The sequence below is a fragment of the Octodon degus genome, unplaced genomic scaffold (genome assembly GCF_000260255.1).
Source record: "Octodon degus isolate 3935 unplaced genomic scaffold, OctDeg1.0 scaffold00203, whole genome shotgun sequence".
Classification (NCBI taxonomy): Eukaryota; Metazoa; Chordata; class Mammalia; order Rodentia; family Octodontidae; genus Octodon; species Octodon degus.
This window is the reverse complement of record NW_004524779.1, coordinates 3,004,608-3,012,508: the sequence shown is the minus strand read 5'-3', so window position 1 is coordinate 3,012,508 and position 7,901 is coordinate 3,004,608. Positions and strand designations below refer to the sequence as shown.

General features: G+C 39.9%; 1 pseudogene; it reads left to right on the top strand.

Moving 5' to 3' along the window:
• Nucleotides 1-2,948: 2,948 nt before the first annotated feature.
• LOC101569427 lies at nt 2,949-4,332 on the top strand (annotated as a pseudogene).
• Nucleotides 4,333-7,901: the final 3,569 nt, after the last annotated feature.

Genomic DNA, 7,901 nt, shown 5'->3' with positions numbered 1-7,901 from the left:
AAATAAAAATAAATAAATAAAAGCTTCTACAATAGCAGCTTGCTTCTTCAGAAACAGCAAAAGAGAGAGCCAGGTACATTAATCACACACATCTTGTCAATTCTGCTGCTAACCAGAAGATGGGCACAGAACCTACCAACACTGAAGAGCAGAGAACCATAAGTGGACATGAACAGTGGTGTCACAGAGCCACAGTGGTCTATCTATCACACTATCCTGTGCTCCCAAGTCACTGTTGATTTGGGCTGACCCATCACAGGCACAGCTGTCCCCTAAAATGCAATGAGAACTTGACCCAGCTGTTTCAATAGAATCATGGTGGTCAAAGATGCTGACTAAAAGTTTGTGACGCTCATTAAAAGTTTGTCCCATCAGATCACAAGACCCACCAGGGAAACAAACCTTTAGTTGATGCCAACGTTATTGAAATATTAATCACAAATTTCCTGTTGTTACAGAAAGAGTCCACCAAAAAGCTGCATGTATACCTCAGAGAAAGAAAAACCTGTATAAATATTTTTAGTATTTTATTTTATTATAATATATAAAAAGTATTTTATGTGATATATAATATCCTGTAGCATTCCCCACCTGAAAGGAACACTATCTACTGAGAAAACAGCATATTATTTTCTTTTTCTGAAGTATACATATATTTCCTTGGCAGACTATATATAGGGTGTAAACTTGTGACAAGACAATTTCAAATACATTCACTCATGTTCATAGTTACTTTACAAGGGAGTGTGATTGGAACAAGTTCCTCCAATTACATAAACCTGTTATCTAATACACACTGTTTATAAAAGCAGGTAGGCGAATGAAGAGACATAGACTCATATAGAGAGGGGATCTTCATCCTTATTTTAAGAGAAGAGGATTCATGGGCACACAGCCTTCAATGCTATATTTTTCAAGAACATAAGCTGACTCCTTCTACTTCTTGCTTTTCCTTCCAGATACTTACAAACCACCTGCATCACAACTTACTGCTGCCTTCCCCTTTAATATCACCTCATTCTATGGCTTCCTCTTCTCCTGGTGCTCCAGCCGAAGTAGCTTTCTTTGGGCCTCTCCAACTCACCAGCAAGCTTTACTGCAAGGTCTTTGCAGTGCTGTTTTCTCTTCATAGAAAATTGCCTCCCAAGATGTCACATGTACCCACAAAGAGGGCTTTCCTGAGTTCTCAGTCTCATGTCCTCTTCTTGTGTGGCTACAAAGCCATCTACCACAGGAGTTCTTAAATTTTACTGTGTATCAAAATGCTCAGAGAACCTATTACAAACTGCATGAAGTTGTATTTCTAACAAGTTCTCAGGAGCGGCTTCAGGGATCATGCTTTGAGAACCTTTGGTCTGTCACATTATCCTACTTTGTTATCCTTCATTGCATGCATCCCTTACCTGCCTACCGTATCATCTATTAGATAGTCTCACGCTGGTGCAGCAATGCCTGGAAAACTGGCATACAGTTTTACTAGACAAGCGAACACATGATGAATGAACTGAAATGTGGGAGAAAATTACAGAATGCATATCTGCTCTGGGGCTAATTTGAAAGATCCGTTTTTTATGTGCCTTTTCACAAATAGAGGTTGATGATTTCCCAGAAAATATATACTTTAAGCTTTAAATTTCAGGAATTAAAAATAAAATTTTACGACTCTACCCACAAATGACACTGACTTGGCATGATGTTTACACAAGAGCTCAGGACAAGCATTACATTAAATAGGTTAATTTCATAAATAGCGTGGATTGCTGAACATATTTCAGTGCCAATCTTAAGCTTAGTAAATTTTAAAGAGACAGATTTTAATTTTACCTGGAAAATTTATTTTTCTCTTATGTTGCACCATTTCTCTTTCATTGTCTCAGAAGTGTACCAAAAATTATGTTTTTGCCCCAATTGTAGGCAAACTACACATCCATCTTTATATCCCTGGAGTGTTTCTGTTATTTTTTTTCATTATATTACAACTGTGATACTTTTGTTAACGTGCATTCATCACCAATTACCAGTGACACCTGTGGATACTACATGCAGAATGGAAATCTTTTCAAGCAAGCAATCTGATTAATTAGATTTGGTGTATGCTAATTACGAAGTACATGCCTTCCACAAAGGAGAAAATTCACAATACTAAACATGCATCTATATCGCAAATCTTGAAAAGACTTTCACAAAGGATGTGAAGGGTGGTTATGTAGGTTGTACATATGGAGCACCAGATGAAATGGAATTTGGGGTTTTCCCCTGATTTCAGTGCTGGCTACCCACATACAACTCATGTCAGTAGCCCCGGTTGGCTTTGGAGAACCTGCCACCTCTCAAGCCTGGCCTCCATCTTGGGTTGAAGAAGCATTGCCTTTGGGCAAAATGAAAATATTTATGCTTTGATAGAGACAATTTCATCATGGAGCCAAGGCTGGTAGCTTTCTTCATTTCAGAATGAATAGCTTTTGATTGACTAAATTCTAAATGGAGTTGCAAAATCATAGGGGTTACAGTTAGAAATGGTCCTACAGATTATCATGTTTAAATCCTCTCCTTTAAGAGATAAAGATATTGCCATACAAATAATTAAAGTTATTCTCGCAAGGTCATGCAGGAAGTCAGCGAAACAAATAAGCTTATAATTCCTGTATCCAAGGTGTTGTTTGCCTCTGACACACTTTTCTCCCATCATTCCACACTCCATTTATTCTAAGATGATATAAAGAAAACCTTGAAATTAGCTGCCACCAAGCTTAAATAGGGTAAAATACTATACATAATATTTTCAAGATTTCATATTTCATTTAAAATTACATTAGAGCTTGTTATGGACTGAATTGTGTCCTCCTAAAATTCTTGAGCTTTTACAAATGTAATCAAGGTTCGGGTCTAGGCGGTGCAGCAGTGAAGGAAGGCAGACTTGCATGATTGGTGTGTCCATTTAATACACAAAACTGGAACCTGAGCAGCCAGAGGAAACCTTCCCCAACATTGAAAGCAATGGTGAATTTGGTAAACATCCTGCAGAAGCCATGGAAGGGGAACAAGCATTTAAAAGATCTAGAAACACCGATGAGATGGTTGAATTACGAATTCTGCTTCAGAACAAGAATGCTGGGGCAGTGATTGGAAGAGGAGGCAAGAACATTAAGGCTCTCCTTATAGACTATCATGCCAGTGTTTCAGTCCCAGACAGCAGTGGTCCTGAGCACATACTGAGGGTCAGTGCTGATACTGACACACCTGGAGAAATTCTGAAGAGAACCATCCCTACCTTGGAAGAGGGCCTGCACTTGCCGTCACCCACTGCAACCAGCCGGCTCCCGCTCGAATCTGTTGCTGTGGAATGCTTACATTACCAACACTATAAAGGAAAGGACTTTGACTGCGAGTTGAGACTGTTAATTCATCAAAGTCTGGCAGGAGGAATTATTGGGGTCAAAGGTGCTAAAATCAAAGAACTTCAAGAGAATGCTCAGACAACAATTAAGCTTTTCCAAGAATGCTGTCCTTATTCCACTGACAGAGTTGTTCTTATTGGAGGAAAGCTGACAGGGTTGTAGAGTGCATAAAGATCATCCTTGATCTTATATCTGAGTCTCCCATCAAAGGACAAGCACAGCCTTATGATCCCAATTTTTATGATGAAACTTACGATTATGGTGGTTTTACCATGATGTTCGATGACCGCCGTGGATGGCCTGTAGGATTTCCTATGCAGGGAAGAGGTGACTTTGACAGAATGCCTCCTGGTTGGGGTGGGCATCCCATGTCTCCCTCTAGAAGAGATTATGATGACATGAGCCCTCGTCGGGTTCACCACCCCCTCCTCCTGGTCAAGGGTGGTAGCAGAGCTAGAATCTTCTTCCACCACCACCACCACCTAGAGGAGGAGATCTAATGGCCTATGGTAGAAGAGAAAGACCTGGAGACCGCTATGATGGCAAGGCTGGTTTCAGTGCTGATGAAACTTGGGACTCTGCGATAGATACATGGAGCCCATCAGAATGGCAGATGGCATATGAACCATAGGACCGCTCTGGATGTGATTATTCCTATGCAGGGGGTCGTGGTTCATGTGATGATCTTGGTGGACCTATTATTACCACACAAGTAACTACTTCCAAAGATTTGGCTGGATCTATTATTGGCAAAGGTGGTCAGCGGATTAAACAAATCTGTCATGAATTGGGAGCTTCTATCAATACTGATGAGCCCTTAGAAGGATCCGAAGACTGGATCATTGCCATTACAGGGACACGGCACCAGGTACAGAATGCACAGTATTTGCTGTGGAACAGTGTGAAGCAGTATGCAGATGCTGAAGGATTATAATGCAAGATATTTTTTCTTTTTTTATAGTGTGAGGCAGTATTCTGGAAAGTTTTTCTGCATTTTTTTTTTTTTTTTTTTTTTTTTTTTTTTTTTTTTTGGCGGAACCGGGGATTTTACTCAGACTTCGCGCTTGCCAGAGAAGCGCTTATTCTACTGAGCCATCTCCCCGGAACCCTGGAAAGTTTTTCTAAGATGAGTGAACAACTGAAGGAGTCCTTCATCTTTTTTAAAAATCTGTTTCTGTTTAAAAAGCCAACATTCCTCTGCTTCATAGGTGTTCTGCATTTGAGGTGTAGTGAAATCTTTGCTGTTCACCAGTTGTAATGTTTTAGTTGCTTACAAACAGGGTACTCATTATTATTATTATTATTATTATTATTATTATTGTTATTATTATTATTATTTGTATTTAGTACAGGGTCTTCAGGGTCTCACTATGCAGATCGGACCCATAGTGATTCTTTTGCTTTCAGCCTCCCGAGTGCTGGGATTATAGGCACACGCCACCACACCCAATTGCCATCTCAGCGCACCCGGGGACAGGGCCAGCATGCCATGGCAGCATCAAACCCTTGGCTGCTAGACTCTGCCTAAGCAGGCACTTTAGTCTGCTGAGCTATCTGGCTGGCCCCAGGTCCTTACAAACAGGGTTGGTGGGGCGGGCATGCAAAACCTAACCGTGAGATTTTAAAACAGCAGCAGAATGAGTGGATTTTATCTTTTGTTCATTGTTTTTTAATTTTTTTTTCCAAAGTTTTATTGACAAACAGATAGCAATGAGACAGTTTCAAATCATATCAGAAGGACAGTTTCAACAAATAATACACTGCATATATTCTTCTTAGTGATTAATTGCTGTACAAGATGCGGACTTGTGATCCTATTTACAAACACCATTAGAACAAATCATTCTATTCATTAAGAGAATGCAACTATATATCTATCCCAACCTCTTTGAATACACAGATACAAAATGGACATTCATCGGTATACCCCATTTTTTCTAAGTTCCGTTATTGAATATTATAGGGGTGTAAACTCAGCAAAATATTCTAAAAGAGTCCAGTAGCCTATAATAGCATTGGGTCTTATATTTAACTGGCAATGTCAGAAATTATTGACCTGAGTCCCCCACAGCTCAACTTAACAGCATGGCTTTATTTCCTTTTGTTCATTGTTGGTGGTTTAAAAAAATTGTGAACACCTTGCTTTGTGTGGTCACTGTAAACATTTGAGGGGTGAGACAGGGAAGAAAGTAACAATAGTCCCCATGTCCCTGGTGTTGTGCAGAGCAGTGTGCAGAATGTGATGCTCTTTTGTAAGAAGCATTTTATGATTTTTAAAATAAATTTAGTGAATAAAAAAACCCAAATGTAATTAAGGTTCAATGAGATCATACAAGGACTCCTACTTTAATAGGACTGTATCCTTACTTGCAAGAAGATGTAAAGACCCAGATATACACAGTGAGAAAAGCATTCATCAGGAGGTCGAGAAAAAAGGTCTCAGGAGGACCAAACCTTCCAACAGCTTGATCTTGACTTTCAGCCTCCAGATTATGAGAAGATAAGTTTCTGTAGGTTAAGCCACTGAATTGGAGGCAGTCCTAGCAGATTAATATAGGACTAACTCAAAATCTAGTACTACACACCTATAATATTCAAATAACGGAACTTAACAAAAAAAGGGTATACAGATGAATGTCCATTTTGTATCTGTGTATTCAAAGTGGTTAGGATAGATATATAGTTACATTCTCTTAATGAATAGAATGATTTGTTCTAATGGTGTTTATAAATAGGATATCAAGTCCACATCTTGTACAGCAATTAACCACTAAGAAGAATGTATGCAGTGTGTTAATTATTGAAACTGTCCTACCGATTTGATTTGAAACTGTCTCATTGCTATTTGTTTATCAATAAAATTATGGCAAAAAAATCTAGCACTATACTTACAGAAAGCTTTAGAAAAGAACTAGAGTTTTTCTCAACAAATACTAGAAATAAAACTAGTACATTTGGCCCATAGTAGGACAATGCCCATAGAACTCTCAAATACTGTTTTTGATGAGAAACACACATTACAAATGGATTGCCAATGGGATGACATGACTCAACAGTTCATCTGGTGGATCCATTCCTTATTCTCTAACCTTTTTTTTCTAGTCTCTATACTGAATTTCTTATTAAAGCGCTAGTTTTATTTTAAGAAGGAAAAAAGGTAGAAGCAGGTAAACACTCAAAGATAACATCTTGCCAAAAAAGAAGTTGCAGTCATGGGTAAAAATGACTGTGTAGAACTCTACTCCAAGTCTGGTTTGGAAGACAATCATCAATTTTAGCAACCTGGTGTGCAGAATATTGGATTTGTAACATTACCCCTCTTATACTGTCAGCTTCATGAGCACAGCTCAGACCTTAATTCTGTGAGTGATTCACCAGAATGTGTGGTGGGAGAGAGAGCAGGGCGATGGGGCTATGACCTTCTCTTTTGGCAGTGACAAAAAAGAAACATCACAAGGATGAGGCTGCTTTGAGTTAGTCTCCGTGTGATACTGGCTCCATGCTTCCCACCAGTGATGTCTACTTCTTTGCCTGGGCTCATGATGTCCCTCTGCTTGTGTGTCCCACCCACTCGCCCAGCCTCTGCCACAGGCCTTCTTGGCACAAGCTCCACTCACTGGGCACACTCTTGCTGACCCCCTTCTCAGAACACCCTCCCTTCTTACCTAGTTTTTTTTTTATTACAAGTAGGAAAGTTTATTGAGGAAGAGGAATAGGGAATAGGAATAGCTCCTGAGAGACAAGAGGGGTCGTGAATGGGGTGCCAATGAGTCCACTTCTCAAAGAAGTTTTGAAGGGAAAAATCATGAGGTGGGGACAGTGGATCAAAATTATGATCAACCAATAAAACTGCAAATATGGTCACTTAAGTAATATTGACCCAATGGTAGCATGAACATATGGTTGACATCATTAACCTTGGGTGATAATCTGTAATCTTTGTCATATCCTTAGGTGTAGCCTTAGTAGGTGGGAGAGGATGAACTCCCCCCCACACTTGTGATACCAATAATCTCTGACTTCTGTTTCTCCTTTACTCTTACCTAACATCTCAAATCCTACCAACTCTGGGGAACACATGAAGACAATCGTCTTGATCTCCTTTTTCACAAACTGCTCAGCAGTTTGCTATCATTGCATCACTAGGATCTTTGAGTACACTCTTGGATCCACAGATTTTCTGGTTTTTTGTTTGCTTGTCTGTTTTTTTCTCAGAAGTTTTCACTTCTGAGAAACTGGAGCGTATGAAGTGGCAGTCCTCATAGTTTTTTTGTTTGTTTCATTGCTTGGTTGGTTTAGTTTCTTAGTGTATTTGGTAAAGGGTCTCACTCTGCAGCTCGGACTCATTCTGATCCTCCTGTCTCAGCTTCCACCAGCTCCCCAGCACTAGGATTACAGGTGTGCATGCACCACCAAGCCTGGTTTCGGTGGCTGGCATGGGGACCCAGGGTTCTGGGGCTGGCACGGCATGTAGTACTGGGGATGGAACCCAGGTCCTTGCAC